The sequence below is a fragment of the Cervus elaphus genome, chromosome 20, assembly GCF_910594005.1.
Source record: "Cervus elaphus chromosome 20, mCerEla1.1, whole genome shotgun sequence".
In the NCBI taxonomy this organism is placed as follows: Eukaryota; Metazoa; Chordata; class Mammalia; order Artiodactyla; family Cervidae; genus Cervus; species Cervus elaphus.
Genome location: NC_057834.1, coordinates 103,053,527 through 103,067,049, shown reverse-complemented (window position 1 = coordinate 103,067,049; position 13,523 = coordinate 103,053,527).

Below are 13,523 nucleotides of genomic sequence, written 5' to 3'. Positions count from 1 at the left end.
ATTTCAATTAACCTTTCAAAAGAATGTTAATTCCAAACATTTCCCTCATCTTAGCATTTAAAGCCTTGATTTTTTTTCAAACTATTTTCATCCTCTAAGTGGAGGTGGTAATAAACCCAGTTAACTTTTTAAATATATGTAATGGCATTTTAAATTTTGTAGTGAAGTAGTATTACCTATATTAACCTCATAGATGATACATTGTTATTTTGTTCTTTCATAATATTTTCAAATAAGATGCCTCTTTTCTATGGCAATAATCAATCCACAACATAATTTCCATATCTGAAGGGTTCCTGTAAATGTTTCCTTTCTTACCAACCCGCAGCTTTTACAAAAGCCAAGAAATATCCTTTAACATCCTTTTAAAACAGATGCACATCACCCGTTTCTTAAACTTTAAAAAATACCTTAGGCTAGTTTAGTATGAAATGCGAGATCACAAAGCAGGAATGGGGAAATGTCCTTGTGGATTATTTTTAATGTGCATTTCAGCTGTTGCAACCGTAAGTATTAACGTAGAAATGAAACATCTAGATGCGGAAAGTCAGTTCCCATCACCACCAACACATCCTCAAATGACATCAATTCTAATTATTTCGTAATTAATTTAGCTGTTGCAATTACGTATGCGAAATTGCTTTTTAAAACTGGAGCTGGTAGCAGTACTGTCAGCTCGGCCCTATGCGGGTGCTGTTTGCAAAACACCGTCAGTCCCCGGCGCTGGCGTCCACCTCGCCTTCCTTGTCGCGGAGATGCCTCGCTGGTCGCGGAGATAGCTCCCGGCTGCTGATCCGAGCCTTATTTCTCGGCTGTCGGCGTGGGCTAGGGCGTCACTTTAAAAGACACTTCCTCGCAAATACCGAATCGGTCTTCCTGATAAACAGTAAACATTATTGTGTCCTGAGTAAACATTCCTTCTGGATCAGAGTCCTAAAATAAAACAAGCTGCCGGGGGTGAGATCGTTTAACTTGATAAACAAGAACTTGATAATCAACCGCCACCGAGAGGAGCTACAGTAACCTTCACGAAGAAGAGATTATGGACCACACAGTCTACGGGCGGGTCCCTTCTAATCTCTTTTTACAAGGAAAACTAAACGGATCTAAATTTGTTTGTGTGTTGCAGCTATAAAAGTAACAAGTTGTTTCACAGTTGTGTCTGGCTAATCGGTTTTTACACAAACAGCAAATGGTACATGATTTGTGCAAACACATAGAGGTTATTTCTAAATTTAGCTTACACCCCTGGGAAAAGGGAAAGGCCGGGCTTCTTGAATTCACTTTTAGCCTCAAGAAGCTGCTGATCCAAGGCTTCTAAATGACATTGGATAACAGGGGCCTCATTCCATCCCTGATCCTTTGTTACTTATAAAATTACTCGCTCATATTTCCGCGCATAGCAGCAATACCGGCCGAGCCTGCGCCCGCGGCGTGACACTCGGCCACAAGCCGCCGCTTGAGATCCGCGGAGCATTTTTTCCCCCTGATATATTCGGCGATGGAGTGTAGAGGAGAGATCCGCCGGCAACTTTCTTTCCAGACACTTAGCAACCTTGAACTAGAGCCTAAAGATGACCCTTTCTTTATTTCTGGGCGGGTAGGAGACCCAGACCTCAAACCGACCAGCGACTCTTTAAAAGTCCAGGCAGATGTCAGGGATATAGGCCTGGCCATTACCCCCTGAAAAGCTCTTTCTGGTTTAAGCTTGTTAGACCACGAAGGCTTAGAGCAGCAGAAGAAAATGCAAATATCATATATAATGAACGCAAGCACTTGGGCTTCAAGGGAGGGCCTGAAACCCACATTTTACATGTGCGAACGCGACCACCGGCGTAGAAAGGCACTGAAAATCCCCTCTTACACTGAGATTTAAAGGCAACACGACTGATATCACCTTTTTATTTCACTTAGGCAGATTTATTTGTAATAAAAAGAGGAAGCGGGTTTTTTTTGGGGGGGGGGGTGGATTTTAGCTTTCGACTACATACCAATTTAAACTGGTTTCCACTTCCTCTGGCACTCATTTCTAAAAAGTCCATCCAGTTCCGAGGGCTGTGGCCCTTAGAACATCCCTTGGATGGAGTCCCTGAGGGGGTCCCGGTACTTAGTCACTGCTCCGGGAATGGAGAGTGAATTCGGAGGTCCAGGGAAAAGCGAACCAAGGCTACAACATATGCACGCTCTTTTCAGGGCTCTTAATGCCATGGCGGACGTGGCCTGTAGGGGGCGACGAGCAGATGCGAAACTTCGCAGTTTTGTCTCCGAGAGTCCAGACCTAACCCTGAGAGACCTTCCCTCCCAGGCTCTGAGCACCCTGACCCTGTTACCCTGCTCATCCTCCCGGCCTGGGACACCCAGGTCGAATCTCAGAGAAGCTGTTTTTCTCGATCACTCTCTTGGAATGGGCAGAGTCCCGAGGGGAATTTGCCCTAAAGATTGGGAAGCAATAAAGTTTAGTGATGAGGAAACATAGACTGGGAAGCAATTAAGAGTTACATTTGAGGTTATTTATTTTATACGGTTTATAGAAAGAGTCTTGGCAGTGAGAGGGCCATGGAAGGCTGATGTGTGTGTGTGTGCGCGCGCGCATGCATGTTTTAACGCAGGTTCCTTGAAGAACTGTTCTGAAGAGACGATGATCTGAAAGAAAGCCAGTTCCAGAGCCATGTCTATCAGACTCCACTCGTGTCTGTGATGGTGACAAGTTGCAGCATCATTAGTGAATAAACTCCTGAGAGGTGGATGGGAGGTTGGAAGGTCTCAGAGTGCCCAGGTGGAGTGTGTCTGTGTCTGTGTCTGTGTCTGTGTGTCTGTGTGTCTGTGTGTGTCTATTTCATGGGAGGTAATGATACGAAGCAGTGGAATGAGAGAGGTCTTCCAGAGGGAAGAGGACATCCCAATCAGGACATATGTATTTACTGACTGTGACCATGGACAAACTGCTTGGTTTCTTTGAGTCTGTCCATTCCCTTGTCTCTACAGCGAGAATGAGAGAATGATACTTGTAGCTTGGGCTTGCAGGATTAGGTGAGTTGGTGTGTGTGTGGGGGGGGGGGGTGGGGGTGTTTTGTAAATTGTAAAGACCTTAAGGGGATGTAAGGTGTTTGTTTGTTAGTGGCTTCTAGAAAGACAAACGGGCTTCCCTGGTGGCTTGGTAAAGTCAATAAAGAATCCGCCTGCAATACAGGAGACCTGAGTTCCATCCCTGGGTCGGGAAGATCCCCTGGAGAAGGAAACGGCTACCCACTCCAGTATTATTACCTGGGAAATCCCATGAGCATAGGAAGGGTTCCGACACCACTTAGCGACTAAACCACCAACCAACAGAAAGGCGAACAACTCTGTTACAAACACCTGCAGTTTTTGGCTGGGTTTAGAACCACTAGATTTTAGGTGTAAAAGACGAACTTTTCTATTTCAGCCCCCCACCCCCACACCCGCTGTCTGAAAGGATGGAGCAAAAGAGAGGCTAGTCAGAATGGGCTTTTCAAAGGAGGGGTCTCCTCCTGGTCTAGAGTCCTTCGACCCCGCCCTGGGCTTGAGGAGAAGGCCGGGATGCCCACCTGCTCTCAGCCTGCAGTCCCAGCTCTAGAGGCCTGGCCTATTTCTTTCCGTTGAGTCGTCTACTTTGCTCCTTGCCCCTTTGCTTCCACTGTCCGAGGCAAGTGGGGAAACCTGAACCCTGCGCTGACAGACGCCCATTAACGCAACGCGCAGCCTCAGGACGAATTAAAGGTAACCAGATCTCAGACCCACGTGAAAGACCACCCTCCCTTTGCCTGCCTCCGACAGTTGGCAGAGATACACCCAGAGCCAACTTCTCTCCCTTAATCATCACCACCCCCTCCCCTTGCCCTCTCAGGAATGTACTAGCCATTCTTTGCTCCCCGCGGGCAACACCAGCCAAAAAGGGCGGGTACGCAGAACAAAATTTGTAAAGAAATGTTGCAAAATCAGCGGAGGAGTCGTAGAAAGCATTATCTTCTACTTTCTATTTCTCGAGAGGGTGTCTTATATCCTAATTTTTCAAAATAAGGAAATTAGTCACCTCCCTTCCTCCTTCTTCAGATGATTCTGTGCTTAGAGCACACAGCTCGGTCCTGTCAGTCGGGATGGGAAGGGAGACACCTTCATTCCCTTATCTGGGTCCTCTGGGTCTAAATTTCAGAGGCATCTGCAGAAAAACAGCCCTAGAGAGCACCCTCTCTTCTTTCCACACAGGCCCTGAAAGTTCTGTGACTTCCCCAAGGTCACTTGCCAGCCCAAGGATAAGCCTTAGAAATGGCTCAGCGGAGGAAAAATTGTTCTCTACCCTGGAAAGACACCCCACTTGAGGAAAGGGAAAAAAGCGAACAGTGGCACAAAGAAGATTGGAAAGACTGGGGGTGCGGGGAGGGGGCAGAGAGAAAGAAAAAAAGACAAACGCAGAGAAACACTGGGCCGAGCTGAACTCAGCTCTGCGAAGGCCAAGACCTAGACCCCGTGCGGCCCCGCGCGGCCCCTGAGGCCCGCTCCGCCCAGACCCATCCGCGCCGCGCCGCGCCTCTCGCCCAGAGCCAGGCGGTTCTCCGGGGACCTACGCCTCGATCTCCTGGCCTAGTGATTTGGGAAGGGAAGGACGAAGGCGGAAACTCCAGGCCTGGAGGTCAGAGGTCCAGCCACATCGCTCAGGTCCCCACGGGTGTCCCCAGCCCCTTCCACGCTGGGTCCACCTTGGCGCCAGCCACCAGGGCTTGGCCTGAGGGACTCCAGCTCCCCAGGACTGGAGGGGACGAGGGCGGGGGGGCGGGTGGCGGGCGGAGGGCGGGAGAGAATTTGAATTGATTAGGGAGGAAACCCATCCGTAAAAAGACACCCGCTCCTGCGGCTCCCCACTGGCCCGCGCCTGGGAAGCTCGTGACGAGGACAGATCTCCGTGGTGTGAACCCGGGCGGCCGTAACGCCCCAGCCCAGGATCTCCGGGGAAACCGGGGTAGCTGTACTAGGTACAAGTTAGGGCACAGTCCTAGGAGTCGTATGGAGGATCGTGAGAAGTCAGGCGACAAGGCCAGGATCTTGGGACGGGAGTGCCCCCTCGACCCGGGCCTGTTTGCCCGGCCGCCAACGCGTGACAAAAGGTCTCTTCTCCGCCATCCGCGCCCCTCTGCTCCCGCTTCAGCGGACTAGGCGTTTGGGATGCTCCGTCGCGAGATCCTGCAACAGGAGCTGAAGTGCACGCCTTATCGAAGAGGGGAGTTCTCTTCCGCCCTCCACTTTCTCTTCTCGGCAGATGGTGAGCGAGACTGTTTTCCCCCAAAGACCAAGAACACATTTTTACCAGTTACACTTATCTGCAAGGGGCGCATGCAGAGGAACGCAGCGGGCTAGCAACCCCAAACCTTAACTTTTCTGTTTGCTTTCAAGCTCCACCTGGGAGGCACCGCCTCCTCCGGGAAGCCTTCTTGAGCCTCCCAGCTCACATCAGTTGCGCCTTCTTGGAGTTCACGGTGCCAACTAATGAATCGTTGCCTACGTTGCCCTGTGATCTCGTTACTATCTAATATTGCTGAGCACAAAGGGAACGATCAAAAGTATTTGTCTAATAAAAGACAAAACTAGGATCATGGGACTGGGGATGAAGAATCTTGAAGGCTGTTAATTGATCGAATGAGGTTTTTCTCGTGATTGGGGACGGTTTTCTTCCCATTCCTTTCCTTCAGTCTCCCCCCCTCCTTTTTTTCTATAATAAATGCTTTTATAAACACCATGTTAAAGGAATTTTAAAAAGTACTTATTAGAGATCTAAAAAGTATAACATGTCAATGTTCATAAAATAATTGGATTTTCTGAAATATTTTTTCTGCCATTGTGAAATTAGTTGAAAACCTCTTGGCCTAGCCTAAAATATACCTGCAGACAGTTCCACCTCCCTCCTAAGGAAGAAAACTACATTAGAGTACCTTGGGATTTCAGTGCCTATGCTTCAGTTCCTCCAGTAGAAGAGGATTCACCACCTCACAAAATATCCATTGCACATAGGGGCAGCTTTATTTTTTAGAGTGCCTTTCTTTTATAGACCTTTTATTTCCTTAGTAAAGTATAGAGAATTTGAGAGTCATTTGCTTAGATGTCAATACTAAAGATGTTATATTGTCATGTGTTGGGTTTCTTTATCTTGAAGAATTCACCGTGGTTTGACCTCTGTGTTTGTGGAGAAAACTGAACAACAGCTAAAGCTTTGAGAAGGTATTCTGTATTCAGTATACAAGTTCCAGGACTGTATGGGGTCTATTTTGAGATCTACTTGGAGAGCTCAAGTTGTTTACCACCTCCCCCAGGGTTGATTTCAGACTATACTGGTGGTAAAAGTTTTGTTGGATGGTTGTTAGAATTTCATGGGGTTTTTTGTTTGTTTTTTAACCAGAAAAAAAACCTATTTTTAAAAAGTTAAATTATTTAATTTCTCTTTCCTTGCTGTGAACATTGGCATAAATGTTAATCTCTCTTTTTTTTTTTTAATATTTATTTATTTTATTTATTTATTTGGCTGTTCCCAGCCTTAGCTGCAGCATGTGGGATCAAGTTCCCTGACCAGGGATTGAACCCTGGCCCCCTGCATTGGGAGCACAGAGTCTTAGCCTCTAGACCACCAGGGAAGTCCCAAATGTTAATCTCTTAACTGTCAGTTATCCAACCCATTTACCATGTGGAAACTAGGAACTTAGATGGCTTCCCTGTATGTAGAATTCATACAGATTCTACTATTTAATATAGAGAAGAAGAAAGAAAATCTTAGATTATTTGGCCATTGCGTTCCAATTGAGATCAAGATACTATGCTCTTTAGTGTTATACACTTAATGCTTTTTTTTTTTTTTTGCAAACTTATATCTAGCTTGTGTAGTCCCTATTGATTTAGGTTTGTTTTTTTTTTTTTTAGTTACTGATGTATACTTGATTTACTGATTTAGCCTTTATATAGCTCAGTTAGCTTCTTTCTTTGCCATTGTTACAGATTATACCAGTAAGCCATCTCTCAAATTCTACCATCTTGCAAATGTAAATGTTGGTTACAAGAACAAGGTGGTATCAAGATCAGCACAAATTAATCACAACCACTGTGAAACATCTGCTTTATTGATGGTACTTCAACAGCATCACCTTTCCACATACATCAGGAATTATGACTTTATGATAAAGTTGCTCTTGCTGCTGGAGGGAATCGAGTACAAGAGTTAATAGATTGGATTAAAAGACAAGAGTAATTCTTAGTCCTAGGCCTGACATTGAACTTGGACGTATCTGATGGACTCTATATTTGCCCACATAAAGACCACAATTTTTTTTTATCATAGAATATTGGCTATATTCCCTGTGTTATACAATGTATCTTTGTAGTGTATTTTATACATAATAGTTTATACTTAATCCTTTAATCCTGTATTGCCTCCTCCCTTCTCTTTCCCCACTGGTAACCACTAATTTTTTCTCTATATCTGTGAGTCTGTTTCTGTTTTGTTATATTCACTAGTTTGTTGTATTTTTTAGATTCTACATATAAGTGCTATCATACAGTAATTGTCTTTCTCTGTAAAGACCAGTATTGAAAATGTAGCTGAAAGAGAAGAATTTAGTATTATAACTATCATTTTAACAATTCAGGCAACAGATCTTTTTGAGTAACTGTTTAAAAATTTAGAGATTTTTTTTTTAAACCTTAATTTCACTTTTGTCTTGATTTAAGGTATCTGTTATACCAAGATATCTGCTGTTCACATCTCCAGCAGTTTGATGACTCCTTCACTCTGATATTGGTAGTGTATATGATAGTTCAGGGGAGGAGACTGGATCACCCCCCTCTACCACCACCACCCATGGGAGTCACATGAATAAAGTGGGAATAAAGTGGGAAGCCCCACAGGAAACTGAACAAATCTGCTCTTTACTTTGGGAAAAGAAAGAAAGATAGTGCTAAGTCGTGTCTGACTCTTGCGATCCCATGAACTGTAGCCTGCCAGGCTCCTCTATCCATGGGATTCTCCAGGCAAGAATACTGGAGTGGGTTGCCATTTCCTTCTCCAGGGGAACTTCCCAACCCAGGAATTGAACCCAAGCTTCCTGCATTGCAGGCAGATGCTTTACCGACTGAGGTATGTTGGGAGCCATCATTCTAGTACAGAATATATATGTATATATATATAAAATAAAGTATATAAATACAAATATATATATATTTAAAATACATACATATATGTATATATGTATGTAACCCACACAAATGCAGTGGGTTACTTAAATAAATATTTTTTTCCACTCCTCACTATATGTGGGATCTTGAATCCCTGACTAAGGAAACGCCCCTTGTGTGGAAGTGTGGAGTCTTAACCATTGGACCACCAGGGAAGTCTTAATGGGTTACATTCATTTATCTGTTGCTTTAAATATCCTTTTATAAATGAGATGAAGTGTGAGGAAAAAAACTTTATTAAATTATAAGAGCTAAAAACTTACTGTGTAAGAGATAGCTGTACTGTATTTTCAAAATTGATTCCCTTTCTAGGGAGGGTTTGAGATGCAGAATGGTTGTCTAGAAAGGGCATGGATTTTGGATCTGTTTCCTATGGTCAGTCAAATTCTGGGTCTGTCATTTCCAAAATGTGATTTTGATCAAAGGTATTTGGGTTCTCTGAATCTCAATTTTTTTGTCTATGAAATGGGAATGGAACCACAATGTGAAGATTTACTATGATAACGTATTTGGAGTGCTCAATAATGGTGGCTATTATTGCTTTACAGTTTTTGCTGATTTAATAGCAGTCATATTTTCATGAGGCTACCTTTTGTTTCCCTCTGGTATTATACAACCATAGTTGTCACATTTCATATTTTAAAATGATATTGATGATACCACTGTCCCTTCCATCTGTTTGAACTAGGTATCATTTTTGTGTTCTCACAACCTAACAAATGTGAAACAATTTACTCTGTAGTGCCACTTGGTAAATCACTTTTTCACTTTCAGAGTATTTTTCAGTCTTGTGGATGAGAGGTCTTGACAATAGTCATTAAAGACATGATAGCACTTTCACAAGAACAAGGACATGTGCCTTATGTCTTTGCTGATCTCTGGGTCTAGGTGGACTAATTTTAACATTTTTCTAGATCTACACTAAGATTATACTAAAAGAAGTTACTCTCTGCCTGCATTGTATCTGATCAGGGAAATGCCTAATTTTGAGCTTATAAAGACTTCCTCAGTTATATTATCTGGTTAATGGGAGGATGTGATGTTGTACAGTTAAAGAAAGTTGGGACAGAAGTCAGCTGATAGGGTTTTGCAGCCTGATGATTTTGGCTAAGTTACTTGAAGCCGGCTAAGTTATTTGAAGCTGTAAACCTCAAATGATGATACTCTACTGGGGATGGTCTGTGTCTATTTAGCTTGAATTAAACCCAACATTACTTTTTATGAAAGTGTCTTCTCTGGTGGCTCAGTGGTAAAGAATCCACCTGCCAGTGCAGGAGACGTGGGTTCGATCCCTGGTCTGGGAAGAGTCTACGCGCAGCAGAGCAACAAAGCCCGTGTGCCCCAGCTATTGAGCCTGTGCCCTAGAGCCTGGGAGCTGCAACTGCTGAAACCCACAAGCCTAACTACTAAAGCCCGTGCTCCCTAAAGCCCAGGTTCTGCAACAAGAGAAGTCACCGCGAGAAGCTGGTACACTACAACTAGAGAGAAGTCTCCACTCAGTGCAACTAGAAAAAGCCCACATAGCGATGAAGACCTGCCACAGCCAAAAATAAATAAGTAAATAAATAAAACATTTTTAAAAGTATGAGAGAGAGAGAGAAAAGACAAAAGAGAGAATGGAAAACCATTTAAATGTGAAGTTGTCATGGATTCCATTCAGTGGGCATGGAACAGAGGGAAATGAAGCAAAGGTGGCATGAAGTTGCTAGTTCTGGCTAGTCTCTATTCACTTATGCATTTTACAATGTAAGCATCTTGCTTCAGAAAATCGTGTATCTTGATGGTTAAATATACTGCCCTTATATTTTTGTACAGCATGGACCCTAAATGCAAAACAACTCTTTCATCTAGAGTTCAACCAAAGAGGTATCAACCTGTTCCAACAGTGGAAATGCTGATAATTAGATTAAGGAAGTGATGATATGCTTGTATATTGTAAGGGCAAATTTAAGGGATTTTGTGACTTATTTTTAATATATTTGATTTTTTTTTTTACCTTACATGTTGCTTTAAAATCTAGTTTCGGCACAAAATGCAATTTCCACTATAATATCTGCCTTACCAGAGCTGTTCTTGGAATCAAATGAAATAATATATGTTAAAGTGCTTTGCAAAATACAGAGTGCTATAAAATGTTTCTGTCCTCTGGACAAGACTTGGCCAGAAATCCATTTAAAAGGTTTTATTCTGTGTTTTCACACAGAAAGTGAATTGTGATTGAGTACAGAACAGTAAGCACAATAATAATAATAAGGATAGGAGCTAAGAAGATAAACTGACTACATAGTAACCTGCCAGGAAATGTGTTTCATGCTTCAAGCAGATCATCTCAATTAGACAGTGCTTTGGGACGAGTTTTTCCTCTTAGGTTTCTATCCTTCTAGGCTCTCTTAAGACTCTCCAAATTCAAATTACGTACACTTTCTGGGATGCCACATTACTTATGTGTGTGTGTGCGCGTGTTTTTCCCCTTCATATATTGCTGAATTTAATAACTGAGAAGTGCTAGGTGAGAAAAATACTTATTTCCTAACTCAATGTGTTTCCATGTGAAGGAATTTTGCCAGAGGACATGTGAGCCTTTCTCTTTTACTCCTCTCATAAGGGAGGATGACATCTAAATGGTGAGTTTAGAAAAAAGGACCAGGCATCTGTGGACCAGCTGCTCCTGCACATTTTGGACTTGCCTGCTCACAGAGAGGATAAATTTTGGCTTTCAGTGTCTTCCATGGCATGACCTTAGCAGAACATGCGCTGTACTTGTGGTTGAGGTCTGCATCTGTTTACTGCTGCATATGATCGGGTAGGTAAGTCTGACTAGTTCCAAAACTACAAGCAAGTTCACCTGGTTGCATATGATTTTTTTTTTAAAAAGATTTATTTATTTACTTATTTATTGGCTGTGGTGGGTCTTTGTTGCTGTGCGAGGGCTTTCTTTAGTTGCAGAGAGTGGGAGCTACTCTTCATTGAGCTGCATGGGTTTCTCATTGCAGTGGCCTTGCTTGTTGCAGAGCACAGGTTCTAGGCACATGGGCTTCAGCTCTTGCAGTGCGTGGGCTCAGTAGGTGGGATGCACAGGCTTAGTTGCCCCACGGCATGTGGGGTCTTCCTGGACCAAGGACTGAACCGGCGTCCCCTGCATTGCAAGGCAGATTCCTAATCACTGGACCAACAGGGAAGTCCCTGGTTGCACATCATTTAATGTAGCTTTCATTAGAAATAAAGCTAATACTTAACTCTGATACCTGTGTCTACTTCTTAACTGTTCCTAAATCTAGGTAGATAGGGAAGAGAAGAGTTATGAATTAGTTACTTAAAACCCTAACAGTATAAGGGAGTGAGTGGTTAAGAGCACAGGTGTGGAAAGGAGATTGCCTGATTTCAAATTCTAGCTGCATTACTTTTCAGCTGTGTTACCTTGTTCACGTTACTTAAACTCTCTGTCTTAGTTACCTTATTTGTGACTCGGGGACAATAATAGTACCTACCCTCGTAAAGTTGATGAGAGGATTAAATAAGTTAATACATGTAAAGTGTTTAGACTAGTCCTTGGTATACAGTAAGCATGCAACAAATGTTAGCTTTTCTATTATTAATACTAATAACCCAGAGATACAATCTAAATATTTGCAAATAATTTGCATTCGGCTTCTAACTTCTCTCCTTAAAAGATGTTGATTTACTGATTGTCATCACAGGGGCATTCTCCTGGTTAATTCTCTGTGCTAAACATAGTAATTTAGTCTTTCTTCTCTACTTGTCACAGTCGGTAGAAATGGGATTCACAGTGACATTTCTTAGGGGCACTTTTTAAAATTTTTATTTATTTATTTGGCTGTGTCGGGTCTTAGTTGCAGCACTCAGGATCTTCATTACGTCATGCAGATCTTTCATTGTGGCTCATGTACTCTATCTAGCTGAGGTGCACAGGCTTGGTTTCTCTGTGGCGGGTGGAATCTTAGTTCCACAATCAGGGATCAAACCCAGATTCCCTGCACTGCAAGGCAGATTCTCAATCACTGGACCACCAGGAACGTCCCAGAGACACTTTTAGACTTCTTTCATGAGGTCTTCAGGCTAGTCTGCTGTGCTCACTCTTATTTCAGAATCACTTTGCTTATTCTATGTAATTTAGCAATAAAATATATGCTGTCATATGTAATGGGGTGCTAGATAGAGTAGAAATAATAATAATAATAAAAAGAAACACCTGAGTTCCTGTTCTTAGGATACAAATATGCTGCAGTTATATTTGGGGGGAATGTTCAACATTTTGTCATGGAAAATTTCAAACATACAGAAAAGTTGAAAGACTTTTGCAATAGACACCTGTATACTCATCATCTTACCAGTAACATTTCAGTACACTTGCTCTATCATGTAATTGATCCAGTCATTCATCCTTGATCCATCCATCATTCCATCTTACTTTTCTGAGGCATTTCAAAGTAGCATGTTGCAGTAATTTTCTGAAATGCTAACCTTTGGTTCGTTCCTTGAAATTTCCTATAATTCCTCAATTTCCTCTCAGGGCAGAAGTAGTGTAGCTTAGAGAATGGGTCTGAAGCATGACTGCTTGAAATCCAGTCCTGCCACTTACTAGTCATGTGCCTGTGTAACCTTACTGTTATTTAGTGTCTTCATCTGTAACAAGAGACTAATAATAGGACCTACCTCTTGAAGTTGCTGTGAGAATACATGTCAAGTACTCACAACAGTGCTTGGCCAGCAAACACTTGCAGAGTACCATCTCATGTTAGACAATGTATACGTTTAATTCTCTTTCATTTTGGTAACACCTAAACCCCATGGGGGTAGTACCATTATTATTAAATATATTGTATATTAGCTATTGGGCTTCCCACCTGGCACTAGTGGTAAAGAACCCACCTGCCAATGCAGGAGACAAGAGATGCAGGTTCAGTCCCTGGGTTGGGAAGATCCCCTGGAAGAGGGCATGGCAATCCACTCCAGTATTCTTGCCTGGAGAACCCCATGGACAGAGGAGCCTGGCGGGCTATGGTCCATAGAGTCACAAAGAGTCGGACACAACTGAAGCGACTTAATGTAGACTAGCCTAGCCTATGTTAGCTATTATTATTTGTTATAGCAGAAATTCAGACGGAAAATGTGTCTGCTTAGTTTTGAGTTTTAAAACAGACATTTTGAAGTTGATAGCAAAAAGGAATAAAGGTTTTTAGAAAGAAACTGAGTTCTTTGTCAAACACTGAAGTTTGCATCATTAACAATTGATTTTGAAACAACAAAGACTTGCAGCTGGCCAAATTGTATAA